General features: G+C 42.9%; 2 long non-coding RNA genes across 2 annotated transcripts in view; one reads left to right on the top strand and one right to left on the bottom strand.

Annotated features, from left to right (window-relative positions):
• Positions 1–15,608, top strand: part of LOC142072946 (uncharacterized) — a 61,299-nt gene extending 45,691 nt beyond the window's left edge. The window contains exons 3-4 of the long non-coding RNA XR_012669571.1: positions 11,227–11,325; positions 14,210–15,608. This is a non-coding gene — a long non-coding RNA (uncharacterized LOC142072946). The remainder of the gene's footprint in view (positions 1–11,226; positions 11,326–14,209) is intronic.
• Positions 4,896–12,716, bottom strand: LOC142072949 (uncharacterized). Its single transcript, XR_012669575.1, has 3 exons — positions 12,459–12,716; positions 8,470–8,547; positions 4,896–5,045 (listed from the first exon to the last, which is right to left on the bottom strand). It is a non-coding gene; the product is annotated as an uncharacterized LOC142072949 (long non-coding RNA).
• Positions 15,609–17,262: the final 1,654 nt, after the last annotated feature.

The raw sequence follows: 17,262 nt of genomic DNA, 5'->3' as shown, positions 1-17,262 counted from the left end.
AAAAAAACAAACTTGGTGACAGAGTGCATGTTGCGAGAGAGGATAAAATATTTCAGGCTTCATCAAGGATACACAAACAACAGAAAGGAAAAATACCATTCCCAACTATCCAAACAGTGACCTGAGAGTGTAAACTTAACATCTTGAGAACAGAAAAGCGTGAAAAGAACTCGAAACCCCTTTAAGGTCTCTAAACAACCACAAGTTCTTGTCCACAGTGGCCAAGTCTTGCGCAGCTCCATGCAAATCAACAAGCTAGTTTGCACACAGTCATCGACTTCAGCTTATGACTAACCCTGCCCTGTGAGCTGGGGAAGGTAGGACACAGGAGTGCACAAAACGGGGCAGGTGGAAGGACGCTGGGAGACGCCGGTGACCGTCTGAGGGGTTGCTGAGAGCGGTGAGATGCCTGGGGGGGCGCAGCGGCTGCCTGTGGGTGCGTGGGGATTGTTTGTGGGAGCTGCTGAGGTGTGTGATGGGGGAGCCTGGTGCAGCTGTCGGTGAGTGGGAACCCTTCGCCTCTTCCACCGCTACTGCGGCCACCGCCACCACCACCTCCTCCTCCTCCTCTCCTTGCTGTTCATGCCTGGCTGTGATCCAACAGAGAGGTGGAGCAGCAAGAGAAAACACCTGGCTGCCAGCTCAGCCAGCACTACAGCAGCCCCATGTGGCAGAAGGCTCAACAGCAAGTAAATGCCTTCAGCCTGCCCACAGCTCGGCTGGATGAGTGAGGACCCAGCAGGGCCTTCAGGTGAGTGTTGTTGGAGCTGCCTGAGCCTTGGTAGCCCTGATTGTCTAGGCTGTCAACAACTGGCCACATAACCCACCACAGGCGCAGTTCTACCACACAAGCCCCACTCAAGCAGTAGGCTAGGGACTCAGGGCCCAGCCCAAGTGACCAAGAATACTCGCCACTGGCTGTGGGACATCCATAGACCTACCCTCTAGAGAGTCTTCAGCCAGTGCCATCCACTGCCCCAACACATGACAGCCATTGCAGTGGGGCAGGGCAACTGCCCAATGGTGAATCCTCTGGTTCCACCCTCAGCCCTCCCCTGCTATGCCCACCCAGCTTGCATACTACCAAGTAGGGATTCTGCAGAGCTGAGCTTCATGCCACATCAGGTTCACACTCCTGCACAGGTACATCAAATCAAGCTGCCGCTCCCCACAGACACGGGGACTCCCTCAGGTCCTAATGCAGAAGGACATCCCTATCCAGAGAGGCGAATTTGCCTCTAAGGGCTTAAACAGTGCATGGAGCCAAGTAGGCCTTCTGCACTAGGCTGAATTTTACCCTAACAGGATATGGGCCTGATCCTGTATCCCCTGAACATAGAAAACTCCTATTGACTTAGATGATGATGATGATTTGTATGGTGTTAGGGGCTAGGAGCCCCACTTGTGAATCAGGACCCCATTGTGGTAGGCTCTGTACAAACACAGAACAAAAACACTGTCCCTGCCCCAAAGAGCTTACAATCGAAGTATAAGTCAAGAGACAGCATGTGGATATAGACAGACGGATGGGAGAGCACAAGGGAACAATGAGACCATATTAGTCTACATGAGAGGCAGTGGGGTCTCAGCATACCAGCAGCCTAAACATTGCCAAGTTTTTTTGTAGGCACCACAGCAAAGGAAAATTATATGTGAACTTTAAAGTTTTCATACATTTTACAGCAAAATATTTGACAGTCCATTTCCCTATTACTTGCCAGCCAAGTCCTGTGTCTAGGATTCCAGGATTTGCCCTGAAATAGCTGATGGCACCGTATGGGCCTAACCGCATACTCATCATGAACAAGCACAGAGCTACTACATAATATCAGTTAAGGAAAAGCCTGGATTTCATTTTATTACTTCTAAAGAAACTGCAAAATCTGCCAAGCCCAGACATATGGAATTATTAAACTAGCACTCACAGAGAGATGGGGGCAGATTCTGCTCCAGCTGAAGTCAGTGAGAATATAGCCATGGACGATTCTGAACAATATTTGGGTCCAGAAATATATTACGGTTATTCCAAGTGAAAAGAAAAGTGCTGATCCAAATTTAGAATAGGTCATGATACTTTCTTTATGAATTACAGCAGGCAGCAGCTATCCAGATCTAGTTCTACTTGCATTTCACTGTTATATATATTGTGAACAAGTAGTGCCCCCCACCCGACTCTCTTAACACACACACGAGAATGCAAAATGCACCCTCTTCCTGAGGTTTGCTTTATTGTTAAGTTAAGTAAGAACAAAAGCTAAGCTACCTCCTCCTGAGCCTGGCTTGGTCCCAGAGGTGCTCCCTGAACCCCATCTCTGTCCCAGTGACCTTCCCACAGAAGCCTATCCAACTCCTTTTATATTCTGGTTGGAGTTAATTAAAACAGCCTGCCATTCTAAGTCAGCAGAATTACTATGCATCTGTTTGCTGGGTTTCAGTACCTGACAACACGATGATTCAACAAAGGGCCCCACATCCTTATGCAGTGTCCTAGATCCTGCTCCCTCAGAGAGCGTACAGGAACCCCATTTTGCTCTGTAGTACAGAATATGAGAACATGCACTGAGGATGTTCACATAGCTAGCCTGGAAAACAGCAAAAGACTTAATATAGTTCCAACCCCCAGGCTCTATTTACTGTATGCTCCGGACTTACCTTATAGAGAGCTATATTGTGAGATAACCCTCTTCCCTGATTGAGGGGCAAAGGGTCAGTGCAGAGTTAATGGAGAACCACAATCACCCTCCCAGTTCCTCTGTTGCTCCAGGGAAGGATTAAACTACACTAGGTCTACACTGGATGTGCCAGCAGTTACTCCACCAGAACCCCTGGAGGGTGGGTTCGGCACCATTTCCCCTCTTCATCCTGCCCCCTCCTGCCCACTTGTGCTAGGGGTTGGGGATGTAGCAGCCCCACAGAGCTTGCTTCCATTAACCCGCTTCTACCTATGATGCGGGTAACCAGCACCAGGAGATAGGTGTGCAATCACCACTACACAAGCCAAGCCCTTATTTGGCCCAGGATATAAAGAGAAGATGTCCTTTCCCCAGCTTTGAAGTACACTAGTAGCTGGTCAGCCCAACTCTGCTTAAATGCCACTTGGGGAGGTTCGTGTTGGTGAATTCCACGCACTGTCCAAGGTTGTTGGCCTGGACAAAGCCATCATCGAAGGTAGACTTACACAGTGGGATAGTAGTAAAAAAAAACAAGTGGGTAAACTAAACTAACCTTCATATTCCCTAAATGAGAAGTGGGCAAACTCAATTTACCCAGCTTTACCCCCAGCTAGACTTACACCTCCTCATTAAGCTGCGAAGTGCTTGTGATGAGAGCCCTTAATGCATCTCCATGGTACAGAAAACACCACAATAGTTGGTCACTTGTTAGCAGACTCAGTGGAGATGCCAAGAGCTGAGTGGGGCATGAAGAATGAATTCCCTTCTTATTCTTCTTTACCTGGAATATAGCATGCGGGAGGAGCCGAGGGGGGGGGGAAATAAGGAAGCTGCTACTAGTGCTGTACCCTCTCTGTGGCTAAACAGAAGACATCTGCCTCCAGTGATATCTACCAACTTCTTTCACAAGCAATAAATTCACATGCGTAAAAATATTCTCAAAAAATTATTTTCTGATTTATCGGGGGGGGGGGGGGGGATATTAGATGCCAGAAAACTCAAATTCCAAATCTTGCTCCCAGTGAAGTCAGTGGGATATTTGCCACTGACCTGAATGGGATGAGGATCTAGATGCAACATTAATAAACAGATATGATCTGCAAGTCACAAAAATCATTTTACCAGTTACTATTTACCCAAATAAGCCGGGGGTGCAATACAAGATATGTGCTGATTTGTCCAGGCGATGTGCATAGTCACACACACATTAGCTAGGTCTCTGCTCCTCATGGGTCAGCACAGTTCCACCTCAGAAAACTGACAGTGCATTGCCACTCATTTCTGGAAGATTCCAAACCCTTCTGGGTTTTCCATGTTCACACAGGAGAAAGGGGGAAAATTTAGCCAAAAATACTGAATACGTATTTCCCAAAGGAGCTGTTTTGTTTGAATTTGTATCTGTGTAGTTAAGGTCATAATGTAAATTCCAGTATATAGGAGCTAAAAAGTGTCATTTAAAACTCATGAACTTTCATACTGAGCTGAGAGACAGGCTGTACTGAGATCATTTTGAAAAACAGCCACACAAACCAATTTCCCCCTCATTTTCAGCAGTGTGGTCCAAATATCTACGGTGCTGGAGTGGGAGCTAGGAGACTTGAGGCATATTCCCAGCTTGGCAACTGACCTCGTGAAAGTCACTTCAGCTCTCTGGGCTTCATGTTTCCCATCTGTAAAATGAAGATAATGGTACTTACTCTTGGCTGCAAAGCACTTTGAGATCTAAGGGTAGAAAGTGCTGGATGGGAGCTACACACTGTTCTGTGTGGCAAAACAGCTTGACACTTGGGCTGAGGCTTTCCATCACCTTTCAGAGGGGAGTGCATCTTATGGGAGCAATATGTTAGGGCGGGGTGGGCAAACTATGGCCCGCGGGCGCCATCTGACCCTTCAGACATTTTAATCTGGCCCTCGAGCTCCCAATGGGGAGCGGGGTCCGGGGCTTGCCTTGCTCTGCACGTGCCGGGGCTCCACGCAGCTCCCGGAAGCAGCGGCATGTCCCTGCTCCGGCTCCTATGCGTAGGGACAGCCAGAGGAATCTGCACGCTGCCCTTGCCCCAAGCGTCGCCCCCACAGCTCCCATTGGCTGGGAACCCTGAGCATTCATGGCCTGCCATACAATTTCCATACCTAGATGTGGCCCTCGGGCCAAAAAGTTTGCCCACCCCTGAGTTAGGGTCTAATTCTGTGTTCCTTATTCAGACAAAATTCCCTTACCAATCACTGAGTCCTTCCCTGAATAAGAAGTGCTGGTTCCTGCCCATAAGGAAGTACAATCTGAATTCAGTTTGAATTCAGGAATATTATATTTTCTTCCCAATCTGTTTTCCTCATTTCTTTTCTTTTTGTCTTTTCACCATGCTTGTGTGGAGGCTGGAAAACATATTTAAAACCTTCTGATCTTCTGCAAGACACATTTAAGGCCCTCTGTAATGTAGGTTTCATAATTGAGGGTTACAATTAAGCATATATAAGGAGCTAGAAAGTTTAAGTTACTGAATGTTCAAAAAGAGAAACCTATTCCACTTAGATTCTAAACTAGAGGGATTAATGGGTGTATAAGACAATAGGAAGCAGCTCCCTGCTTTAAGCAGACTGACACAGATGTTACAACAAATTTCTTCCTTAAACAAAGACCATTCAAATTGCTCCATATGCTTTCCAAATTATTTTCACTGCACGAGGAAGTCATTATATAGCTTAATTCACTGATTGCACTAAGTGCTACATGCTGAGACACAATCCTGAGATTTTCACTCACACAAGTAATCCCACTGGAGTGAATCTAGTTTCCTACTAAACGGAGGCAGCACCTGGTGTGTTGCTCTCTCTTGTCTAGTTTGATTGCCATAAAATAACTCTGAATCTGTTCAGCGTTTTCACTGAAACTGTCATAAATATAAAGGGAAGGGTAAACCCCTTTGAAATCCCTCCTGGCCAGGGGAAAGCTCCTCTCACCTGTAAAGGGTTAAGAAGCTAAAGGTAACCTCGCTGGCACCTGACCAAAATGACCAATGAGGAGACAAGATACTTTCAAAAGCTGGGAGGAGGGAGAGAAACAAAGGGTCTGTGTCTGTCTATATGCTGGTCTTTACCGGGGATAGACCAGGAATGGAGTCTTAGAACTTTTAGTAAGTAATCTAGCTAGGTATGTGTTAGATTATGATTTCTTTAAATGGCTGAGAAAAGAATTGTGCTGAATAGAATAACTATTTCTGTCTGTGTATCTTTTTTTGTAACTTAAGGTTTTGCCTAGAGGGGTTCTCTATGTTTTTGAATCTAATTACCCTGTAAGATATCTACCATCCTGATTTTACAGGGGGGATTTCTTTATTTCTATTTACTTCTATTTTTATTAAAAGTCTTCTTGTAAAAAACTGAATGCTTTTTCATTGTTCTCAGATCCAAGGGTTTGGGTCTGTGGTCACCTATGCAAATTGGTGAGGCTTTTTATCCAACATTTCCCAGGAAAGGGGGGGTGCAAGTGTTGGGAGGATTGTTCATTGTTCTTAAGATCCAAGGGTCTGGGTCTGTAGTCATCGAGGCAAATTGGTGTGGCTTTTTACCAAACCTTGTCCAGGAAGTGGGGTGCAGGGTTTTGGGAAGTATTTTGGGGGGAAAGACGCGTCCAAACAGCTCTTCCCCAGTAACCAGTATTAGTTTGGTGGTGGTAGCGGCCAGTCCAAGGACAACGGGGGGAATATTTTGTACCTTGGGGAAGTTTTGACCTAAGCTGGTAAAGATAAGCTTAGGAGGTTTTTCATGCAGGTCCCCACATCTGTACCCTAGAGTTCAGAGTGGGGGAGGAACCTTGACAGAAACCATAAATGTTTGCTGGCATTACTGCCTGTCTTTATTGATGTCTGAAATCACATTGCCTGATTCACTCTACTCATCATTTCAGCAAGCAAACAGAAACTATGAAGTTCTCACTGTGCTACATTTTGTACAGTTTGTAAGGATGGCAGAGATTTAGATCAGTTTACAAGAAACAGAAATTACATCAGTAGTACAACCAGCCTAACTATCATTCTGGTAGGGTCAGCTGCATTTGGGTAGGAATTCTCAGAGGAAAATCCAGGTGACACAAAGTGTTGCTGGTGGGGAAAAAACACTCTTCCTTCTGAACTAGTATTGAACCAATACTCCAGCATGATGCTAGGGACACAGCAAGGCTGGAGGTGCTGTCTTGCCAATGTTAAACCAAGGTCTTGACCGCATGTGGTCATTAATGATCTTACATCAAGATGAAACGTGTTAACCTTGGTGTCCTGTCCAACTGCAAAGTGTTTAATCGCAGAATGAGATTTATATATACGTATATATAGTCTTGCTGTGAGCAGCTTAAGGTCTAATTCTGCTGTCTTTAATCATGGAAATAGCCCCATTAATGTCAACAGCCTGTCTACACTAGGCAAATTTTGCAGCAATGTTAGTAAGAGTGGGAGCCAGCCTAGTGTAGATTGGCCACCAGCTGCCACCAGCATTTTAAACACTGTGTTGGTTAGACCGGCTTTGATAACACAGTGCTCAGAATGCCAGCAGTCCATCTAAACTAGCACTCCCAGTGCTATTACCAGAGGTAGTGCTGAATTGGCGATAGCAATATTGAGATGTCCCTCATGTTGACAGGGCCAATGGGACTACTTGGTTGAGTAAGGATTACTTCTATAAATTAAGGTTGCAGAGACATGCCCTAAACAGCTGCAACTTTTCTCTCCAGAAGAGGGTCCATTTCAGTGGCAGCTGAAGTGATTCCGGTGAGGTATCCTGCAAACCCTTGATCACATGAGTAATCCTGACTCATACAAGGAGGCTCACTGAACTCACTCACATGACTATGAACTATTCTCACGTAATCCTGCCTTGGCATGGGGAACTGGACTGGAAGACCTTTTGAGGTCCTTTCCAGCCCTACGTTTCTATGATTCTATGACCCAAGGGTTTACAGGTTCACACCCAACACATGTAAAGTTTGTAAAACATGTTAAGATTCTCTTGGGCATAGTGAGGGACAGAGTCTCCAAACTGTTATTCACACAAGTAATCCTTACTCGTGTGAGTTGGCAGGATTGAGCATCGATTATTACTGTTCCTTTAAAAATATGAATTTTGGAGGATTTATGACTGGTCTTGTAAAAAGGATTATAAAAATAACCTCAGTCTACTTGAAATGCAGCTAAAGAAGGTCCCTTTTAGTTTTGGAATTTCAACACTGAGAAAATTAAGGTATGACGGTGAAGATTTTCAGGAACCTTCACAGTGTCCTAAATACATTTTACCAAATTCCCATCAAATACTCATCACACCTATGCAAAGAATGTATTCTTCCCTATAGAAGCTTTCTGTTTGATCACAATGACAACCTTCTGCTAGTCTGCATCAAATACTAATGTTATGGAGCTGCAAACCTTAGAGCAATCACATCATGTAAATATATATCAATTAATGCCCACTCCTCTGCCTTATACATTTGAGCAGTCCCATTCATTCAATTAGACTTACTAGTGAGAATAAGGGCTGCTGGATTAGGCCCAGGATTTTGAAAATTGAATTGATAATCCGAAAGAGAACGAACACTTTGGAAGAAAAAAAAATCACAGATACAGTTTAGGATTATTGTTATGGGAAATGGACTTTGATTCTAAACCACTACTATCCTGAAATAGATATGCACTGATTTATCTATGAAATTCCTAGAAAACCACACACAGATCTGGAATTTGCAAACCAGTGTAAATAAACCCATCAGACTATCGTTAGCAAATAAATGAAAATGCAAACCACTGAAACATACCTAGAAGATGCGTGCCACTGGCTGAGTATTATTGAATGTTGTGACCCAGAGAGCCGGTATTTTGGGGTGGAGTGACTCCTACAAATCAATCATGGCAGAAAGTTAATGTCACAGAAGTTATACATCTAACAATCAGTGCTCAACTGCAAGAAACAGGCTGCAGCATGGAAAAATCTCATAGGGTATTTTAAGCCCTCCATCTATCCCAACCCTACTCCTTGTACAGTTCCTTTGTAGGCTGTAATTTACTAACCCCATCTGTTGTTCCCTCAGCTTGCTTTCTGGAAATGCTAAATTTCAAGGGTCTGCTTGTTACAGAAGGTCAAAGAGTGAAGCAGGCCCTTTCATTTTAAAACAACTTGAAAGGAAATTTACATTTAGAAATAGCAATGGTTAACTAGGGGAAATATATTAAAGCATTAAAATAAATTACATGGGATAGGTCTTACATACAATAAAGGTGACTTTGCTTCAAGAAAAGTATTTATATATGAAAAGCTAAGGCACGTTAGGCTGCTTCGAGATGCAACCATTTCATAACATAATTCATGTTTAGCCTTCATTGTCCTTAAATACCTGTATGAATTTTATGTACTTTTCTTCTTGTCCTGCTAAAATCACTGTTTCTGTGTTTTATTCTCTGTCCCCTCTCCCTCCGCAAGCATTTTAGCAAACCTCTTATTTATCTGCTACTTATTATTAAGCTCTTTATTATTGTTGTTTAACTTCCACCAGAAATACAGCTCTTATTACTGTATAGGTTTTGCACATTTGTAGAGTGATGAAAGCACATGACTGTTGCCCGAGAAGAGGAGACTACTTGTCGCAAGGGGCTTGGGATACAGAGCCTTTCAGCTCTAGATCTGTGGCTTGAATCCAAACCAATCTGGTAGTGACTTCCTCTGTGAAAGGAACTGGTGGTTTCATTCTAGTGCCTACTGGAAAAAGCCTGACCTGCAAAGTGCTGACTGCCCTCAAGTCAGTGGGATTTGCCTAGTCCCTCTCACACACCATAAAGGAACAGGTTCATTTACCTGTATAGGAACTGAAGATCCCCAGAACTTTTCAGAATCAGGCCTCAAATGCCACATCACTAAATCACCATCACCACCAAAACTGGTGGTCTCAGCAGAGAATACAAAGACTGACCCAGCCTTGGAGGCTCAATCCCCTCCCACCACTAGACAAAGAGCTGGACAGATGCACAGGAGCAAGCTAGTGTGTGGCTTGCTTGTACAAGTGCTGTCTTAGCTCTGAATGCATTTAGGACTTCAGACTCCTGGTCTGTCTGTGTGACAAGCTAATGAGCACTAAATTCACTTAAAATATAAAACTCCATTTTGAATAATTTCTGAAAAGTAATGACCCTCCTTTTATATAGACACTATATCCGAGGATCAATTAGCCATCCAGGAGGTGTAATGCACTGTTTTAACAGTTCACAGCAACACTACACAGACAGAAAGGGAGGAATAACCTATACATTTGAGACTACAGGAAGGATTTAGGGAGGGAGAATGAAAGCTAACACCTCTCCTTATGCAAAAAGTATCAGGGGATTTTTAATGACAACAAGTGGCCAATATCTCAGTTTGCAAAAATCAACAGCTCCAGCGCTCCTAATCTCCTGCTGGGACATCAGCACTGACTCAAAGGGAAGCGTGCCACCTATTGAATCACCAAAACCACTCCTTGCAGCACTTAGAAGGTAGACCTCCAAGGAAACCTAAGTACTAATCAGGCACAACCCTCTATTGAGCTTATGAAAGCTGACAAGACCACAGTTGGAGGTGGAATAGCTGCAATGAACAGCATGTTTTTAACAAAAGGGCTCTCCCTTTCTGGAAAAGCATCTCTACTATATGGTGCTTTGTCAAAGAACTGACAATGGGAGGGTGAACGGCTGTTTGCATGTAGTTATGGAAGAGCTATTCAAGCAATTTCTGTCAAAGAAATCTACCTAACAGACTCTGAAGGCAGCTTCAGTACAGTTATTTGGCCACAGTTCATCTAAACTAAATGGATGAACTTGCTTCAAATAGATTGCACAAGGACTAGTGATGACACATGTATTTAACATAGCAATATGTAAATATTTAAAGGGATGGTGTGAGGTCAATCTTGATCCAAAACTTTGGCTTTGTAAAAATAAAAATAACGATTTAAGAAAAAAATTCAGTGGAAACAATGAGCTTCATTCTGCAGGTTCTGAGTCCTTTTAACGCATGTGAGGAGGGACAGCTTGTATGACTGTGTGACTAAAGGATGCAGGACTGGATCCAGCGATTTTTGCAAAGTAGTAAATATGCCCTTTCCTGTTTGCCAAATCTGGCAGCATTGGGCTAGTGCATGAGATCCTGATAGTAAAATTGTCTAGAAACTGACAATAAACACAATGACAACTAAGTTCGTGCAAGAAGTGACTACAATACATAAAGAGTGAAAAATGAATGAGAATTTGTAAAATCATCTCAGTTTTAATAATCTCAGGTGTGGTTTGTATTAGGATCAAGGATTTTTAAGTGAAAACCATCAGAAAGCACTGCTCAAGGGACCAACAAAACTCTGTGGCTCAATGAAGGTAGCCTTGTAACAACAGGTAGAGCAGTATATTTGACAACAGTATGGCCTGTTCTCACAAAACAGGTGGTTAGCTAATAACGATGGTGACTGGAATAGGTTTCACTCTATGTTTTTTCTCTCTGACAGTGACTTTTTAAAGACTATTCTCATTCCTTTGTTCTCTCCTTATCCTAGGATTGCCTAGAAAAGGCAGAACCCTGGCCCCAACTAACAGATTACAGTGTTTTGGCTGATTGCCTGCCAAGAGAAAGAAAAGAAGAGTCCTCAGTCATGGTATCTAGGAATAATTCTGATATATACAGAAAAGTGTTTAGTCATTATAAAGCAGCCTCACTTGTAATATGGGAGGAGTAACTTTCTGTGGGTACTTTTAAAAACTGCCTTCTGGACGCTTCAGGCAAATCCTTTAACGACATCTACCAGATCAGTGTGTGTCCTAAAAACTTGTCACTTAGGTCAAATTAATTTCTTAAAATACTGAAAAAATCATCATGGATAGAGAGAGTCTCAGTGCGGGGATGGACTGATAAATTACCTATCCTTTTTATCAAGGGTTCAAATCCTGGATCAGGCATTAGGTGCCCAAAATACAACAAAACCCTGTCATGTCAAGACCTGTTCAAGAGAATGGGAATCAAAGGAGCGATAAGCAAGTGGGGTGCTACAGCTCAGGAACGAGGTGCAGTGTTTATCACAGCTATGTGGGGAAGCTGCAGTTTACAACTGATGAATTCATCCTCCTTCTTAGAGCTTGTCTAGATCAGGGGAACATTCACAGGTGTAACTACATCAGATAGTTACACCAATGTAAACCCTCTACTGTGCAAAAGAGGACTTGCAGTGGTCTGATTTACTCTGGTAACTTATCAGGATAAATTGCACTGATATTAACCCCATTTTACACAGTACAGCTCATCTATACTTGGCATTTATACCAGCATAACTACATTACTGTAAGATACCACAGTATAGACAGAGCCTTAATCCTGCACTTTCATGAGCAATAAATATCAACAATTTGTGAAAATGTTTCCAAAAAAGAATTCCATATATTTTTGCAGCCTCTTCAAGCATGCAGAACACTTACGCTAATGGTAGAATTAACCAATCTTCTGTGAAAAACATTGTAAACAAGTCTTTTTAAAATAAATCTTCAGGGTAATTTTGTATGCACATGACAGACACACATATGCCCCAACATAAGATGAAACAATAAGACATATACACAAAGAGAGAGAAGTGTATGAATACAGATATAAACCAACATTGGTTAAAATTAGCCCTTACTTACACCCATTGGCTTCAACGGCGCTGCACTGGTGTAATGAAGGATTGAATGTGTCAAAAGAGAGCAACGTCAGCTAATCAGAACTTCACTGTACTTCTTAACTCCTTTTCCCATTTACCTTGTGTCTGAGTTGTCCACCATTCTTAGCCACTCCTTCTGGTCCAGGGCACAGAGGTCTTGGAGTTCCAGTCCCTTTCTCTTCAAACTTTTTCTTGACAGTCTTTCCATTGTATCCTCAGTCTTTCACATCCTTTCTCATTGTCCTCTTCCTCCCAGGATTTCTTTGCTGGTCTTTCTTCTTTCATTCTTATCACATGTCCAACCCACCTCAGTGCACCCTCCATGCTATCACTGAAGGTATGTTTACACTGCATAAAACACCTGTGGCATGGATGGGTCAGGTTCATAAGGCTCAGGCCTTGGGGATAAAAAATTGCAGTGTAAATGTTTAGGCTCAGAGTGGAGCCTAGGGTCTGAGATCACATGTGGGGAGAAGGTCTCAAAGCCAGGGCTCCAGCCCAAGCCCAAATGGCTATAGTGCTATTTTTAACCCTGCGAGCCCAAGTCAGTTGACCTGGTTTCTGAGACTTGGTGCCATGATTTTTTTTAATCACAGTCTAGACATACCCTAAGAGTTCCAGGTTCATCTTTCCTTAATTCCTTCCTTCCTCTGCCAGCCTGCCATTCTCCTTACTATATTACTTTCAACTACCTGTATTTTCTTTTCTTTCATCTCCGTAAGACCCACTGTTCCCAAACCATAGAGCAGGTGGGGACAAGCACATGCAGCATCCATTTTTCTTTTCAATTTGTTACTTAATTGTCTGTTTTAATTACATCACCTAATCAGAACTGATATACAAGACATGAAAAAAATATTTAAGAAAACAATTAAAAAAAAGAGAAAATTACAGGACTGAACTGCCACACCCCCCAGGTTCTAGAATCATGAGTCAGACCCCGAAAAGATCATGAGATTGGCCCAAAACCTATGAGATAGTTTATATATTAGTTTTGATCTGCTTTTGATATTTGAACTCCCCCTGACCACACTCAATGTGTGTGACACACATTATTGGTGCCAACGCTCCCAAATGTATTTATAATTCTGCCCTGCATATCCCACTCCCATTAGTTCTTCCCTCCCAGCTCCCTCTTCAGACCCCTTAGTTCAGCACCTCATCAACCCCACCCATCAGTTCAGCCCCTCAGTCACTCCCCAGTTCAGCCCAATTCCATCCCCCCATTTAGCCTTCCCCCTCAGTTCAGGCCTTCCCCCTAGCCTCACTTCTGCTCCTTCTGGGGCTCTTCGCCCTCCTTCCCTAGGCCTGGGTGGCTGCAGGGTTCCTTCTTCACCTTCCAGGATGCAGGGAGGGTAACTGGGGTTGCCACCACGGAGATACAAAAAAACAGACCAATAGGAATGATCCTGATTCCTGAGCCCCTGGAACTGCACAGGTGGTAGCATGTGCTGAGCACCCTTATGGATTGCCTGGGACAGAAACCTCAGCAAAGGGGCAATATTACAGGGGCAGCTCCAGAGTCCCCTTCCCAGGCCAGGAGCTGCAGGAATGAAGAGGAGAGGGAGAAAGAAACAGAGGAGCAGTCCCCTTGCTCACAGAAGGGGTGGGGGAGCTGCCCCCATCCCCTCCTATAAGAATGGTGTCAGGAGCAAGGGTGTGTGAGAGAGCTCTGCTTACTTCCTGCAGCAGCTCTGGCTGGCTGTCTTTCCCAGGAGGCACAGTAGAGGGGCTCCCCCTCAGGCAGAGGGGCTCCAGCCCAGACTCCTGAGACTCTCAAAGAAATCCCCACAGCTGGTAACACTGATAAATAGATTCAGCCTTCTCCATCTGAAGCTTCTTTTCACAGAATAATGGGTGGAATCCTGGACCCAATGGCAACGCTCCCAGTGACGTCAGTAGAGTCAGGACTTCACCCAGTGAGGATGAAGATCCACACTGTGATACCAACAGAACATTTTACCTGTTCGATTGAACACATTTGTACAGTATTCAGAATACACCATATTGATAAGTGTGGGATGATTAGATTTGATAAAATAGATCTCTTTATTCTTTAAAATGCATAGTTATCATCCATGACTTAGTCACATAAGTGACAATATTCTGAAAAGTTATTGTACATGTTTAATTGTAAAAAAAAAAAGGTAATTAGAAAACGTAACGATGCTGACAGCAGATGTGCTTCTTTACTTTATGTGCCTGCTTATTAAAAAAAAAAAAAGTATGTCAGAGGCACAAAGATGACATCAGAAAAGGTTCCTTAATTCACGGATGACTGCACCTTTCCAAAAACATTAAAATGGAAAAGCTGGATTGATTTAATCACCCATACAAGCGAAACAACGTAATGATGATACTTAGTGCCAAATTGGTCTTTTGGGACCTTTTCCATGTAAATAATACAAATCAAACCTTGAGGTTCAGTGTAGATATGATCTGACAAGTGAGCCAGGCTTTTCATTTTACTTTGATCCAGCTCCAAAAACATACCCAAGGTAAAATTGTTTTTAACCATTTTCCATTTCAATTTTAAATTGTAGACATTTATCATATGGGAAAATTGCCTATAGTGCTTAAAAAACAAGCCTAACTAAACTGACTCATAGCCTTAAACATGAAGATATTCCTATATTTGCTATGAAGACTGAAATACAATCAAAACTATGCCATCTGATGAGATTCTGCATCATCTGATTGTTTTTAATGGTGTGTTCTGGATTTGCACAACCTGACTTGGAATCTTGAAATATTTTAGCACTGTTCCCCTTCTCTTAGATATAATTGTTTGAACCTATAGTTCTGAAAGTGGATAGGCCTTTGTTTTCTAAATGACTTCCCAATTTTACCACATGCTTCCTTTCTACAAATAGCCAGAATATACTCTGCAAACTGCAGTGAATTGCTTTAGACAAAAAATTCTGTGTGTGTTAATTTTATTTTGATTTGTGAACTCCTTTGGTTATTTTGTTACTATAGTCAAGCTTAGGTGTTAATTTTATTTTCACATTTGACTGTAAAAATAAAAGTCTCTTTCCTTAAACCCTATTTTAATAACAGAGTGAAGATTCAGCAACTTGAAATCTCTACAAATAAAGAAGAAAAATCTTGGCCAATACTCTCAGAATTGGGTGCCTAAATATGGATTTAGTAACCTAGCTTTAGACACCCAGATTTTTTTAAAAATTGGCTCTTGTGAATAATATAAATCTTGGGGATTTTTTAAAAACTTCTGTTACTCACTCACTGGTGTATTTAGGATTTAAAAGGCTTTTCTCTGCCCCCCCCCCCTTTTTTTGTATGTGTGGGTCAAGGTTAATGAAAATAAGATAGATATTTTATTTTGGGTCTTAAATATAATATTATGTGCCTACCACCAGAGATATAGGATAAAATATTTGCTCTGCTTGAAGATTATGTGATATTTGTATTCTAAGCCTCACCATAGTGGGTTTCTTTAAATAGAAGCTATACTTTACTCCTAAATTGCTTAAGGCAAAGGAAGCAGAGATGATGTTTTTATGAATGTTTAAATGCAAATGGAACTGAGAGTGAATGCTATGCTAGCTAACATCAAAGGCTCACCAAAATCTCTGCATTAATGAGGCTCTTTGTTTCCTGGATCACAGATTACAACAGGTTTCCAACTCATTGCCAAGGTTTTATCTCCATTTGGGAGGGCTGTAAATCTCAGACGATATTTTTTTTTCAGATGCAAAACAAGAGGATCATCTGAAAGAAAGGAAAATTTAAAGCAGCAAATATTCCATTCAAATTATTCCTTACAGTGATTGCAGGTTTTGATTATTTTAAAATATAATCTGAAAAAGAAAGGAAATGTACAAACTGATTTGCCTAAACTGTAGTACTTTCATTAATTTGGTTTGACTAGCTGAGTAAGGAGAAGTATAAGCAGTACCAGGTATAGTATCCTTTCACATATCTATTTTTCCCCATAAAAAAGTAGCAACCATTCTGTGACATTAAAAAAGTCACATATCTGGTCAGAGTGGTTTTTAGAAATTAAATATATTGATTACTTTTTAAAGTGGCACCAAATAATTATTCTCATCCCAAAAAGCAATCAAAAAGCCATACACAGCAATAAGCTCCTTAATTAACAGGCAAAATAGGGACCCAGATTTTCGGCTCCTTAATTAAAGTGTTGAATGCGACAAATATGTGCTATATTGGGTCATAAAGACCAATTCAGCCGGCGTCGTTATAGCCTGTAGAAAAACCTTCCAAAACTCCAGGCTACCTTATGCGATCTTAATTAAGGAAAACAAACAACGGTGTGTTTTTCTAAGCTACCAGAGACACGCACAAGACCTGTTGTCTCTGACCAGCCGAGATAGGGAGTCTCCTTTCCATGGGAACTGTGGGATTGTTGTTTTTTTCTTCACACTGACGCCAGAACAGACGTGTCTCGTGTCTTTGGAAAGTGGCGGCGAAGATGTTTAATTTCATGTTTCCGGACAAGTTAGGAAAACTAATAATTTTCTGAAATCCGACGTCACGTCTGTGTTCCTAACGAGACCGGGGAGGGGGGTTTCAAGACTTGCCAAGGCGAGTGCGGCCGCCCAGGACCCAGGCGGGACGCCGGGGCTGGGCAGAGGGGATGTGGGGAGGGAGATGTACCCTCCGAGGAGAGGCTTTGACCGAGCCCTCGAGGTTTGCACGTTGCCTCGGCAAACAAGCAGCCTCACCAATCAACCCCCCAAGCAAACTTCTGGGGCGGGCCCGATCCTGCTGCCCCCCTGTGAGCCGGGGGCGCCTCCCACTGACCCCGGGAGCGGCTCCGCGGCCGGCCACCCGCCCGAGCGAGCGAGGTTGGCAGCCCGAGGGCGGGGGGCTTGAAACGTTACATTTCAGCCCCTTAAAATCTGGCTCTGGAAATCC

Source organism: Caretta caretta, chromosome 8 (assembly GCF_965140235.1).
Source record: "Caretta caretta isolate rCarCar2 chromosome 8, rCarCar1.hap1, whole genome shotgun sequence".
NCBI classification, from domain to species: domain Eukaryota; kingdom Metazoa; phylum Chordata; order Testudines; family Cheloniidae; genus Caretta; species Caretta caretta.
This window is presented reverse-complemented; position numbering and strand designations above follow the sequence as displayed.